Here is a 15092-nt window from a genome sequence, read left to right on the forward strand (position 1 = left end):
TAAGTAGGAGAGTTGGCATTTCTCCTCCTTCTCAATAGAAAAAAAAAAAAAAAAAGCACCCAATATTAGGGAAAATGAAAATTTGGGGAGGGGGTAACCGCCCATAATTTCATCATCCTAGAACCACTTTTTTCGCTTTTTTTGTCAGGGTCTGGCTTTTAAACAAAAGGTCCACACTAACTCAACCGGTGTAATTGGGGTGTGCTTATCAAAAGTACTAATAGATTTATTCCAGGTGATGGTGGGAAGCGGCTGAAGAAGAAATGGAAGGCTGCGGGGGTGTTAAGGTTCTCGAATGGTGTGTTGAAACCTTCCTTCGGCACCGAAACGCCTCTGCAGTTTTCCTTTCCTAGGGCTGTTTCTTTAAATTGTTTGACGTCAGAGAAGGAGTGCTATAGCAACAGTCTGTCAAACTGGAATTAACTCAGCAAAAAGATGGAGTGGGGAGAGGAAAACTGCTCTCGGGTGCTATTGACTTCAGAGGGACGAAATTGGATAGATCCATTTATTTTATGACATTTTAAGCATGAAAAACCCGGAGAAATGTGAAATCGTGTCCTCAATTGAGATGCATATGGTATCGAACTCATGCGGAGATGTGCGGCTTGGTGGGGTTATCTGGAAGGCCTCGGGTTTCAACAGTGACAACAGCAACAATAACTTCCGAATATTGATCACTTATTTAGAGACGGGCTCTGCGCAAACGTTATTTCATTTAGTATTTTTAGAATCTTTATGAGGCAGGCTTTTACCGCTGAAGAAACTGAGGCCCTGAGACGGTACGTGGTCATCACACAACTAGTGATGGTAGAGCTGGGCCTGCGGCGCAATTGTGTATGACACTGGCCTTCAGTTTACTCTCCTAGGTTTACAGTTCTGGAATGTTAAATCTAAATGGAACCTTGGAGTCTTTAACTCAGCCCACCAGCAAACTGATGCCCGTGCGGAGCCAAGAAGGAAACTGACCACTCTTCTAGACAGGTGCTCCTGAGAAGTGTGCTCAGGGGTTCGGGCGCCCCACCAAGAAACCGAAACTGCCCGGGAATTGGTGGTGTTCTCCTTTTAGCAGGAAACCAGAGAGAAAATAGGAAGCAGAAGCTCCGCGCGAAGCCCGCTCCCTTCGCCCCCGACTCTGTGGCGCGCACTCCTCGCCGCGCGCGCCCCCGCCGCGCCCCCGCCGCGCCCCCGCCGCGCCCCCGCCGCGCCCCCGCCGCGCCCCCGCCGCGCCGCCGACTTGGCCGCTGGGCAGCGCGGGCCTGGGCGTGGTCGGCCATCTCGGCGGCTCTGCTCCTGCCCGGCTCTGCACGGGGACTCCGCGCGCGAGGGCTGGTGAGCGCCAGGGACCCAAGCAGCGCCCGGTCGACGCGGCCCGAGCGCCTTTGAGGTAGGGCGAGCGCAGGCTGTGGCTCGTCGGTGCGCCCCTCGAGGGGGCCTCAGCTTCCCGCAGGGGGCATGAGGCGCCGCGGGACCACCCCCCCGGTGAAACCCGGCCCCGGCGCCGGCCAAGGTCCGCCCGGCGCCTCCTGCCTTGGGGACGGGGCGCCGGGCGGCAGACCTCCCCGGAAGGACGGGGCGGGCGTGCCCGGCCGCGCTCTGCGCCGGCACGAGGACCGGCTCCTCGGCAGCCGCCTCGGGTACTCCTGGGCCGCTCTGGCCGCTGCTTGATGGACCGGTTGGGTTCCTCTTCGCTCCTGACCCCCAGTCTCCCCGGGGACGGAGAGCCCCAGCTAGTGCTGCCGCTGAAGTAGCGGTTATTGGAGATTGTCTAGAAAGGTTATCGGGTGGAGACCGTTGAGAACGCTTCTGAAGTTATGCGTTGAGTGCTAGGGATGCTAGAGCGAAACGTGTCAGATTAATATTTTAGAAATGATGTCCAGCGTTTTGGGAGGAAATTAATGGATTTTGAATACTGCAGAATTCGATGCATGACAAAGTGCTTTCCTCTTCTCTCCACATTCTTTTTCTGCTTGAGAACACAAATGACCGCCTGATATTAGATTAAAAAAAAAAAAGTTGTTGTCAAGTGGATTCGGACTCCTAGCGACCCTGTAGAACAGAGCACAACTGCCCCATGGGGTTTCTGGGGAGCGGCTGGTAGATTGGAACTGCCCACCTTTTGGTTCGCAGCCGAGCCTTAAGCACTGCGCCACCAGGGCTTCTATACTTCGATAGTTACTGCTGTTTGATAAGCGAAGATTTAATATCCAAAAGGTTAAAAACAGGCTTTCATTTGTTTATAGAAGCAGAGCTTTGCTGTTTTGCATCCCTTTCTCTTTTCTCCCACTTTTTTTCTTTTTCTTTTAGCAAAGGATGAGGCTATGTCTGTCTTTGCCTTAAAACCCAAAACCCAAACCCATTGTCCAAATTCTGAATAATAGCTCAGTGTATGGGTTAGCACTCTACTGGGGAGCTTTCCTGAGCCCTGATGGCGCAGTGGTTAAGAGATCAGCTGCTAACCAAAAGGTCAACAGTTTGAATCCACCAGCCGGCTCCTTGCAAACCCTATGGGGCAGTTCTGCTCTTTCCTGTAAAGTCGCTAGGAGTTGGATTTGGTTTTGGGGGAGTTTACCTTAGTAGTTTGGAATTTAATTTGTTGATTAGAACGTTTTAATAGCAGTGCATCTCAATGTGGCAAACTGAGATTCTGACTTGTAGGTACATCGTCTACAACTGAGATAGAGTTCACACTGCTTAGTTAAGATGAACGGAAAGCCATTTTTAGTTGTCGAGGAAAAGGATGGTTCTCTACATTTAAAATTGTATGCTTTGAGACCCTTTGAGCATTTATAAGACTCTTCAGTGTGAGGGTTTTGATTTATCAGTGATCTTAGGTTCTGAAAGTTTGTTGTTTTTGTATTTGGTTAAAAGTCTGTTGGAGAGAAACTCCAGCACTGCTTTAGAGAAAAACAGAGAGGTTTATTAAGGGTTTTAAAAGCAGTCTGGACTGGCAACAGCTGGGCTCATAAAGATAAAACCAGGAGTTCAAGTCTCAATAATTAAACAAATCTTTTTATAGGGTTTAGACAAAGAATAGGGATTGTACTATTTTGATTGGTGGTTAGTGAGATAAGGGGACTAAGAATGAGTTATTGAAGTTACAGAAATTACAGAGATTACAAATTATAGTTACAGGATGACATGTCATAAAAGTTTATGTTTAATGAGAAGTATCTCTAAGGGAGGTTAAAAAACGAAACGAAATCCACTGCTGTCGAATCGATTCTGACTCATAGCAACCCTATAGTTAGGGACCAGATTTATGATGGACATTTGACACCAGGATTATTATTCTCAGAATTGCATGCTTAACCAAGAACTGTTTAAGTTACTCAGGAATTTCAGATAAGGTTAATTGTAAGGCTCTCTCAAAACATTGATATCACACCTTTGTCATAAAGAGATATTTTCTGGGCCCATTATACACAAAATGTACCTATGTTGGCATTCTGTTTTCGGAGTGCATTGCTTTTACATCTTGACCTTGACCCAGAGAAAACATTCTTCTATGTTTCCACGGTAGCTAAGCAATTGAAAGAGTTTAATGATAGCACTTGTGAGCACTCTGGGTTGATTCTGTTAATTAAATAGGGAACCCTGGGCAGGCAGGTAAAAAGACCAGTTTAATTCAGTAAAAACTGAGTTTTATTCAGTCATCTAGTCCTGATTAAAAAAGGCTTTATGAACTTCTCTTTTACAAGTTATTTCAAGGTTTTCCATGTTGCATTTTTGTTGTAGATGAATTTGAAACTAAAATAGAAATTTTTAAAATATTTTATTGAACAACACTAGCAACCCTTTTGTGTATACATGTTTATGAAAGTGTAAAATTGGTTAAGATGGCTTGTGATACGTTTAGGTTTATCTCTTTGTGAGCCACAGGCTGTATTTAAGAGATTATTCCAAGTTGTTGGTCTTAACTTGTAGAATTGGTTTCTTTTAAATCGTTGGCACTTAAGTATGTCAGCACATACTTTTCTGCTTTAAAAATAGACTCTGGGCAATTTGAAAATTAAGAATTGGAACTAAAAAAAAAGAATTGGAACTAAATGTTGAACATTTTTCTGCACTTACCAAATACTGCCTGAGATGGTGTGATTTCTCTGATCCTTTCAGGTATGTTATTGACATAACTAGCTGTTACTAGTTTTCTTTACCTTGCTCATTAGCTTAATCTCCATTTATTAAGGCAACTACTGTGCATCTGTTCTGGGCTAGACGCCATGCTATACATTATTCTATTTATCTTTGGTCTTCCTTATTCATTGTCTAGCTTTCAGATGCATATAAAGCAACTGAAAACACCATGGCTTTGGTCAGGCACATCTTTGCTTTTTAACACTTTAAAGAGGTCCTTTGCAGGAGATTTGCCCAATGTAATGGGTCATTTGATTTCTTGACAGCTGCTTCCATGGCTATTGATTTGTGGATCCAAGTAAAATGAAATTCTTGGCAACTTCAATCTTTTCTCTGTTTATCATGATGTTGCTTATTGGTCCAGTTGTGAGGATTTTTGTTTCATGTTGAGGCTCAATCCATACTTAAGGCTGTAGTCTTTGATCTCCATCAGTAAGTGCTTTAAGTCCTCTTCACTTTCAGCAAGCAAGGTTGTGTCATTTACATAACGCAGGTTGTTAATGAGTCTTCCTCCTGTCCTGATGCCCCCTTCTTCTGATTTGCTTGGCATACAGATTGAATAAGTGTGGCGTAAGGGTACAACTCTGATGCACAACTTTCTTAACTTTAAACCGCACAGTATCTCCTTGTTTTGTTCAAACAACTGCTGTTTTAGTTATCTAGTGCTGCTGTAACAGAAATGCAAGTGGATGGCTTTAACAAAGATAAATCTATTCTCTCACAGTCTAAGAAGCTAAAAGTCTGAATTCAGGGTCCCAGCTCCAAGGGAAGGCTTTCTGTCCTGTCAGCCCTGGGAGAAGGTCATTGTCACCAATCTTCCCCTGCTCTAGAAGCTTCTCAGCACAGGGACACTGGGTCCAAAGGGCAAGCACTCCTGGCTCTACTTTCCTGGTAGTATGAGGTCCCCATGTCTCTCTGCTTGCTTCTCTCTTTTATATCTCGAAAGGGATTGATTTAATATACAACCTAATTTTGTAGATTGAGTCCTGCCTCATTACCATAACTGCCACTATTTCCACCTTATTAACGTCATAGCAGTAGAATTTACGACACATGGAAAAATCACAGATGACAAAATGGTGGACAGTCACCCAATACTGGGAATTGTGGCCTAACCAAGTTGACAGATATTTTGGGGGGACAAAATTCAATCCATGACAACTGCTTCTTGGTCTAAGTACAGGTTCCTCATGAGCCCAATTAAGTGTTCTGGAATTCCCATTCTTTGCAATATTATCTATAATTTGTTATCACCCACATAGTCAAATGCTTTTGCATAGTCAATAAAACACAGGTAAATATATCTTTCTGGTACTCTCTGCTTTAAGCCGAGATCCATCTGACATCAGCAATGATATCTCGTGTTCTACATCCTCTTCTGAATCTGGCTTGAATTTCTGGCAGTTCTCTGTTGATGTACTGCTGTAACCAACTTTTGAATGTTCTTCAGCAAAATATTACGTGTGTGACATTAATGATATTGTTTGATAATGTCCCTGTTCCGTTGGATCACCTTTCTTTGGAATGGTGATCTCTTCCAGTTGGCTGGCCAAGTAGCTGTCTTCCAAATGTCTTGGCATATACAAGTGAGCACTTCCAGCATTGCATCCATTTGTTGAAACATCTCAATTGGTATTCTGTCAATTCCTGGAGCCTTGTTTTCGCCAATTCGCCAATGCCTTCAGTGCAGCTTGGACCTCTTCCTTCAGTACCATAGGTTCCTGATCATATGCTACCTTCTGAAATGGTTGAACATCGATCAGTTCTTTTTGGTACAGTGCCTCTATGTATTCCTTCCATCTTCTCTAGATGTTTCCAGGGTCATTTAATATTTTCCCTATAGAATCCTTCCCTGTTGCAACTTGAGGCTTGAAATTTTTCTTCAGTTCCTTCAGCTTGAGAAATGCCAAGCATGTTCTTCCCTTTTGGTTTTCTAACTCCAGATCTTTGCACATTTCGTTATAATACTTTACTAAAGTATTATTGAGATGGTTGGTGAAATTTGAGTATGTGTTGAAGATTAGAGGAGCTATGGTGGTACAGTGGTTAAGAGGTCAGCTGCTGACCGAAAAGGTTGGAGGCTTAAACCCACCAGCCACCCTGCAAAAGAAAGATGTGGCAATCTGCTTCTGTAAAGATTACAGCCTTGGAAACCCTATGGGGCAATTCTTCTCTGTCCTTCAGGGTCACTAAGAGTCAAAATTGACTTGACGGCAATGGGTTGGGATTTCTTTTTTGGGCGGGGTTTACTGAAGTTTAAGTTCCTGAATTTGATAATTGTACTATGATTATCTTAGAGAATGTCCTTGTTCTTTGAAGATACACAGTGAGCTTTTGAAGAATAAAGGGCCAAGATAGTTTCAATTTACTCTAAAAAATACATGGCAAAGTTAAAATCGATGAATCTAGGTGAAAGTTCTAAGAGCATTCAGTGTAATACTTTTTTTTTTAAGTTTAAAAGTTTTAAAAATAAAAAGTTAAAAGTAAAACTTCAAAAGATAATAAAGCTCTATCAACAAAGTGAAGAGACAGCCTACAGATTGGGAGAAAATCTCCTGGAACCATGTATCTGATAAGGGTCTAATACCCAAAATGTATTAAAAAACTTCTACAACTTAACAACAAAAAGACAAACAACTCAGTCAAAAAAATGGGCAGAGGACTTGAACACACATTACACCAAAGAGGATATTCAAATGGCTAACAAGCACTTGAAAAGATGCCCAAGGTCCTTAGCCTTTAGGGAGACACACATCAAAACCAAAAACCAGAGTGAGATACCAGTCATCTCTGTTAGAATGACAGTGATGAAGAAAAAAAAGGAAAACAATAGGTGTTGGTGAGGTTGTGGAGAAACTGGAACTCTGACCCATTGCTGGTAGGAATACAAAATGGTGCAGCCACTGGGAAACAGTTTGGTAGTTCCTCAGAAATTGAACATAGAACTTCTATGTGACCCAGCAGTCCCAATCCTAGGTATACACCCAGAAGAAGGGAAAGCAGCAACACAAACATTTCTGTGCCAGTCTTCATTGCATCACCTTCCACAAAGGCCAAATGGTAGAAGTAACCCGAATGTCCATCAATGGATGAGTGGACAAGCAAAATGTGGCATACACAGGTATGCATTGCTGAACATCCAGGCAGCATCCAACAGACATACATCTGTGGTCCCATAAGATTATCCCCATCTAAGAACAGGATGTAGTGGACGTACTTTGCTAAGTAGGGAGATCAGATCTCTCACTAGCTCTCCTGTCTGTGTCTGCCCTTGTCCTAGGGTGGCAAGGGGAGGGGGCTGTGGTACCCACCCATGGCTGCCTGTCCCACTGTGCCGGCCTCAGGCAGGGATCATGCAGACACTGCCTGGAGCAGCCAAGGGGGATGCACTGTTGGGGCTGCTGCCCTACTCTGGCTGGGTGCCCTGCACTTGAGGACCCTAGCTCCTTCCATGGTGTTGGCTGCCCAGTGTTCCGGGCAGAGGTGGATGGGGCTGGAAGAGTTTAAAGCCCATTAGGGGAGATGGGGAAGGCAGGGGAGAGAGTCAGCAAGCAAGGTGGGGCCCGGAGGCTGCCGGCTGGATAGCTTTAGTACGTGGTGGAGCCACAGTTTTCATGTAGTCCCTGGGTGCAGCAGCCACATAGGTCCTGGGCCTGACTGATGATTGTCCTGCATGCCTCCCCTGTATACAATATGGTATTTGCACAATGTTCAAATCAAGTAATGTCCTATTTCAAAGAACATATTGTGGACGTTAAGGGACGAACACCCGTACATAAAATGGAATATTACAAAGCCACAAAGAGAGATGAAGTCCCAATGCATGCCATGACATGGAAGAAGCTAGAAAACATTTTGCTGAGTAAAATGAGTCAGTTGCAAAAGCACAAATACTGTCTGATCTCACTTATAAACAAATATATAGAAACCAAAGATTGTTAGTGGTTACCAGGGATGGAGGGAGGGGAAAAGAAGGAGAATTTGCTTAGGAGGCGTTGGGTTTGTTAATAGTGGTGGAATAAATGTGGAAAAAGATAGCAACAAACGTTGTATAACATGAAGAATGTAATCAGTGTCACTGGATTGTACATGTGGAAATCATTGAATTGATGAACTGCAGTAAATAAACTGTATTCTTGATAGTGGAAAAAAATAAAGCTACTTTGTATTAAAAAAAAATTTTTTTTTTAAACATTCCACATAGACTACAGTATTTCTACTTCTTATCTGTCATTTTCTTCTGAATCCATTCCAGATAGACTTTATTCCTCCTAATCCATGAAAAAGGAACTCTGGTGGCACAGTGATTAAGTACTCAGCTGATAACCAAAAAGGTCAGCGGTTCAAACCCTCCAGCTGCTCTGTGAGGGAAAGACATGGCGGTCTGCTTCCGTAAGGATTACAGCCTTGGAAACCCTGTGAGGCAGTTATACCCTGTGCTGTTGGGTCGCTGTGAATTACAATCAACTCGACAGCAACAGATTTGGGTTTTTTTGGGGGGGGGGGGGGTGGGGGGGTGTCATCTAACTTGTACGTATTTTCAGCTATAGAGTTAACAGAATCTGTTCCAAAAAGTGAGAGCGCTACTTTGGGAACACATAACCTCTAGGCTTGTATGTAGGATTTTGGATATTTTTGCTTTGGTAATGTTTAGCTATGGCTTAACTCCCTTTTTTACTCTGAATTCCCCACCTAAACACCTTTACCTGTGATGGTTAAGGTTGTGTGTCAACTTGGTTGGGCCATGATTCTCAGTGGTTTGGCAGTTATGATGTAGTTTGGCAGTTGTATGATGTTGTGATGACTTCCGTGATGAGATTCGATATAATGTGATCGCCTCGCTGATGGAATCTGCTGTGAGTAGCCGGTCAGTTGAAAGGGAATTTTCTTGGGTGTGTGGCCTGCATCGAGTATAAGTGGACATTCTGGCAAGGCTCAGGGGCTTTTGCTTACTCTCAGTCCTGCAACTGACTCCTGTTCATCTGATCTCCAGTTCTTGGGACTTGAGCTAGCAGCTTTCATATGGTCTTGCCTGCTGATCTTGGGGTTTGTCTATCTTCACAGCGTGTGAGCAAGAGCCCTGTTCTCTGACCTGCGATCTCGGGTTCTCCAGCCCCTGCGGCCACGTGAATCTGGAGAAACCTCTATCCTGACCCATGCATGGACTTAGGACATTCCAGCCTTTACAACCACATGAGCCATTTCCTTAATATAAATCTCTCTACATATGGACTAGAAGAGGTCCATATCTGTGCCTATTCCAAAGAATGGTGATCCAACCAAATCTGAAAATTATCGAACAATATCATTAATATCACATGGAAGTAAAATTTTGGTGAAGAGCATTCAAAAGTGCCTGCAACAGTACATTGACAGGGAACTGCCAGAAATTCAAAGTGGATTCAAAAGAGGACGCGGAACCAGGGATATCATTGCTGATGTCAGATGAATCCTGGCTGAAAGCAGAGAAAAGCAGAAGGATGTTTACCTGTGTTTTATTGACCATGCAAAGGCATTGGACTGTGTAGATCATAACAAATTATGGATAACATTGCAAAGAATGGGAATTCCAGAATACTTAATTGTGCTCATGAGGAACCTGTACCTAGATCAAGAGACAGCCGTTTGAACAGAACAAGTAAATACTGCATGGTTTAAAGTCAGGAAAGGTATGTGTCAGGGTTGTATTCTTTCACCATACTTATTCAATCTGTGTGCTGAGCAAATAACCCGAGAAGCTGGACTATATGAAGAAGAACAGGGCATCAGGATTGGAGGAAGGCTCGTTAACAACCAGCATTATGCAGATGACACAACTTTGCTTGCTAAAAGTGAAGAAGACTTGAAGCATTTACTGGTGAAGATCAAAGACTACAGCCTTCAGTGTGGATTATACCTCAATATAAAGAAAAGAAAAATCCTAATGATAAACAAAGAAAAGATTGAGGGTGTCAAGGATTTCATTTTACTTGGAGCCACAATCAATGCCCATGAAAGCAGCAGTCAAGAAATCAAATGACCTATTGCATTGGGCAAATCTGCTGCAAAAGACCTCTTTAAAGTGTTAAAAAGCAAAGATGTCACTTTAAGGACTAAGGTGTGCCTGACCCAAGTCATGGTGTTTTCAATTGCTTAATAGGCATGGGAAAGCTGGACAATGACTAACAAAGACTGAAGAATTGATACATTTGAATTATGGTGTTGGCAAAGAATATTGAATATAACACTGACTGCTGAAAGAATGAACAAATCTGTCTGGGAAGAAGTACAGCCAGAATGCTCCTTAGAAGCGAGGATGGCAAGACTGCATCTCATGTACTTTGGACATGTTATCAGGAGGGATCAGTCACTGGAGAAGGACATCATGCTTGGTAAAGAAGAGAGTCAGCAAAAAAGAAAAATACCCTCAATGAGATAGATGGATACAGTGGCCACATCAATGGGCTTAAGAATAACAAAGACTGAGAGGATGGCACAGGACTGGACAGTGTTTCTTTCTGTTGTACATGGGGGGTAGCTATGAGTCGGAACCACTGGATGGCACCTAATAACAACAAGTATATATATTTATAGGCTTTACTGGTTTTGCTTCTCTAGAGAACCCAGTCTAAGACAGTCCCTAACAACAAAAACAAGTTTTAGAGGTGGATTGTCAGGCCTTTCTTCCTGGTCTGTCTTGGTCTGGAAGCTTCACTGAAACCTGTTCAGCATCATAGCAACGTGCAAGCCTTCACTGACAGGGATAATGGCCGTGCACGCAGTGCATTGGGCGAGAGTCAAACTCAGGTCGTCCTCATGGAAGGGTGGATTTTACCACTCTACCACCAATGTCCCCTAGAACTTAATAGAAATGCGAATTGTCAGACTTGACCCCAGACCTACTAAATCATAAATTGGAGTGATAGGGTATGATGGGGAAGGGCAGAGATCTGTATTTTAACAAGTCTACCAGGTAAAACATGGTTCTTGAGTATCTTATGTCCCAAGTACCTCCTTTACTTCTTTAAGAAAATTAACCTTTTATCCCTACTGCTGGTTTTTATCTTGTGCTTAGTTAATTTGAGCTTAATTTTGTTCCTGTGAGCCAAGATGCAAGCAGCCTGGACCATATTGGTGCAATCAACTAATTTTAAAAATTCCATCTTTATAAATCACCGATGGAAATATTAAATGAGATGGAGCTCTAAACCAACCACATTGAGCCTTTCTTTAAAAGAAATTCTGTGGAAAGAGAAAAATAATTTTTTTCTTTCTTTTGTATACAGAGCTAACTAATCAAAGAAGTTTCCTTTTCAGACTTTATAGACATTTAAAATTCTTTATGCTTCGCTGATGTGTCAAATCTGAATCAGACCCCAAAACTAGGGTGGCATTAAACAAAGAGCCGTTTTGAATATAAAACAGAAAAAAACCCATTGCCGACTCATAGCGACCCTATAGCATATTACTATATTGTGTTTAGAATACGGTAATAATTTTATCCAGGCTAATTATTTTATATCATACTAATTCCTAAACTACGTTGTCTTTCTAAGATGATACACATAATGCAATGCCATGGAACCTCCTATCAAAACTTAAAACATAGCTCAAGTGTCGTAATTAAACTATTCTGTTTCCTTAATTTGTTGTTTTAATTTTCCAAATGTTTCAAAATTGCCTTTTAACAGAGGAGTCAATTCTTAAGCAGAAGTGTGATGATTACTTCTTCTGGGAGGGGTTTAGTTAATACTGTCTCTCTAGGTTCTGTCTTTATGGGGAGAGGAAGACAGCTGAAGACGACAGAGAATAAAGAGCAAATTTTGAAACAATAAACTTATTTCAGGTGGTGCTAATCAAACTTGAGAGGACTGGAACAGAAGGTCGTCCTTCTCCGCGCTTCAAGAAGAAATGCTGCTTTTATTTATTTATTTAGGCTAAGGCTTTTTTTTTTTTTTTTTTGACATGAACATCTTAGAAAATAGTGTCACTTCGGAATCCAGGCGTAAAAACAAAGCACCGTGTCCTGTTTGTTACGTAGCTTAATAGGAGGCCTCATGCCACCAAGAAACAAGAGCCAAGAGAATAATGCATCCTTTGGACCCAGGGTCCCTCCGCTGAGAAGCTCCTCTGCCCAGGAAGATTGATGACAAGGACCTTCTCCCAGAGCCGACCAAGAGAGAAAGCCTTCCCCTGGAGCTGGCACCCTGAATTTGGACTTGTAGCCTCCTAGGCTATGAGAGAATAGATTTCCATTTGTTAAAGCCATCCACTTGTGGTACTTCTGTTATAGCAGCACTAGATAACTGAGACACCCAAAACATATGAAAATTGGGCTTTAATTATTTGGTAATGTTTAGTTAAAAACCCAGTAAAGCCACTTAAGCTGAATGAGGCTTTGTTGTCCAGCTGGCACGTGACATGGATTAATAACATGGCATTTAGGATAGTTAACAACAAGGCTTATGGTATAGTGACCAGTTTTGGTCAGGAAAGTACTTTCTGATTCTAGACTTCTGTAAATTAAATCATGTATATTACATGGAACATGGCAGACAGGTGTTGACAAGGATCTGCATTATGGGCATTCCCTAATAAATGCGCCTTGAGGGAAGCTGTTGAGGGGAATATGTATATTTTTAAAGTGGACCCCCCCTTGCCATATGATCTAAAAAAAAAAAAAATGGTATGTAAATTTTTTTAAAAGCTCACGTATTTGTTTTCATGGTTCTGTGTTAACCTTTACCTACAAGAATTAAAATTATGAAAAAGGGGTCTTTATTATGTTTATTAATTTTTTTAATTTTTATTGTGCTTTAAGTGAAAGTTTACAAATCAAGTCAGTCTCTCACACAAAAACTTACATATGCCTTGCTACATACTCCCAGTTGCTCCCCCCTAATGAGAAAGCCTGCTCCCTCCCTCTACTCTCTCTTTTCGTGTCCATTCCACCAGCTTCTAACCCCCTCTGCCCTCTCATCTCCTCTCCAGATAGGAAATGCCAACGTAGTCTCAGGTGCCTGCTTGATCCAAGAAGCTCATTCTTCACCAGCATCTTTTTCTATCCCAGTGTCCAATCCAATCCCTGTCTGAAGAGTTGGCTTTGGCTTTGGGAATGGTTCCTGTCCTGGGATAACAGAAGGTCTGGGGGCCATGACCACCGGGGTCCTTCTAGTCTCAGTCAGGCCAATTTTACAAGAATTTGGGGTCTGCATGCCACTGCTCTCCTGCTCCCTCAGGGATTCTCTGTTGTGTTCCTTGTCAGGGCAGTCATCAGTTGTAGCCAGGCACCATCTAGTTCTTCTGGTCTCAGGCTGATGTAGTCTCTGGTTTATGTGTCCCTTTCTGTCTCTTGGACTCGTAATTACCTTGTGTCCTTGGTGTTCTTCATTCTTCTTTGACCCAGGTGGGTTTAGACCAATTGATGCCTCTTAGATGGCTGCTTGCTAGCGTTTAAGACCCCAGCAGAATGTTTTCTTAATAGATTTTATTATGCCATTTGACTTAGATGTCCCCTGAAACCATGGTCCCCAAACCCCTGCCCCTGCTACCCAGGCCTTCGAAGTGTTCAGTTTATTCAGAAAACTTCTTACCTTTTGGTTTAGTCCAGTTGTGCTGACCTCGCCTGTATTGTGTGTTGTCTTTCTGGTCACCTAAAGTAGTTCTTATCTACTATTTAATTAGTGAATACCCCTCTCCCTCCCTACCCCCTCTCGTAACCATCAAAGAGTATTTTCTTCTCTGTTTAAACTATTTCTGAAGTTCTTATAATAGTGGTCTTATACAATATTTGTCCTTTTGCAACCAATTTTTTTTTTTTAATGTCACACAGCATAATGCCTTCCAGACTCCTCCATGTTATGAATGTTTCACAGATTCCTCACTGTTCTTTATAGATGCGTAGTATTCCATTGTGTGAATATACCATAATTTATTTATCCATTTATCTGTTGATAGGCACCTTGGTTGCTTCCATCTTTTTGCGATTGTAAACAGTGCCTCAGTGAACATGGGTGTGCATATATCTGTTCGTGTAAAGGCTCTTTTTTCTCTAGGATATATTCCAAGGAGTGGGATTGCTGAATTGGATGTTCTGTTTCTAGCTTTTTAAGGAAGTACCAAATCGATTTTCAAAGTGGTTGTACCATTTTATATTCCCACCAGCAGTGTAGAAGCGTTCCAACCTCTCCACAGCCTCTCCAACATTTATTGTTTTGTGTTTTTTGATTAATGCCAGCCTTGTTGGAGTGAGATGGAATCTCATTGTAGTTTTGATTTGCATTTCCCTAATGGCACTGGGTTTTTAATGACTAGTGATCGTGCGTATCTCCTCTTGTATCTGTTAGCTACCTGAATGTCTTCTTTAGTGAAGTGCCCATTCGTACGTTTTGACCATTTTGTAATTGTAGTTTTACTTGCGTTTCTTTAATGGCTAATGTTCATTAATTTTTAAATGTGCTCCTTAGGGAAGCTTTTGGAGAAAAACAAATGTAAAAAAAGGAAGAGAGAGAAAAGACTCCTTCCTTTAAGATGTAAAGAGGGGGAAAGCTTGCTATGTAAATTTTGTTCATGGCTCTGTGCTAAGCTTTTAGTGAGGGAACATTTATGAAGAGTTTAGAGATGATGGTGAGACAGTTGTGAAGTGCTGGTGAAGCACCAGGAGTAATGTGTGTTTCCTTGAGGCTGCTGAAGAGCGACTCTGGCATATGTGATAGTGTTGCTGGATAAAAACACTCATAGGAACATCAGAGCAGTCGAACACAAGGAAAAGTGACTGTAGAGTTTATCCTGAATATACATTCAGTCCACCTGCTGGACATAAAGCCCCATTTGATCGATGGCTTTTGAGATCATTAGTAGTGGGAGTAGGGTGTTGGGGATGGGGTAGAATCCCAAATAACTAGTCTGGGTTACTAATTAACTGTTAGTCTCAACCAGAGATGGCAAGCATATGATATTTTGGTAAATAAAGCATGATC

At 42.3% G+C, this 15092-nt stretch overlaps 1 protein-coding gene across 1 annotated transcript in view; it reads left to right on the plus strand.

Annotated features, from left to right (window-relative positions):
• Nucleotides 1-1247: 1247 nt before the first annotated feature.
• The window catches only part of GNB4 (G protein subunit beta 4), a 65450-nt gene continuing 51605 nt past the window's right edge, over nt 1248-15092 (plus strand). The window contains 1 exon segment of the mRNA XM_049882067.1: nt 1248-1384. The gene's annotated coding sequence lies outside the window, so the exon portion shown is untranslated.

Source organism: Elephas maximus, chromosome 1 (genome assembly GCF_024166365.1).
Source record: "Elephas maximus indicus isolate mEleMax1 chromosome 1, mEleMax1 primary haplotype, whole genome shotgun sequence".
NCBI lineage: Eukaryota > Metazoa > Chordata > Mammalia > Proboscidea > Elephantidae > Elephas > Elephas maximus.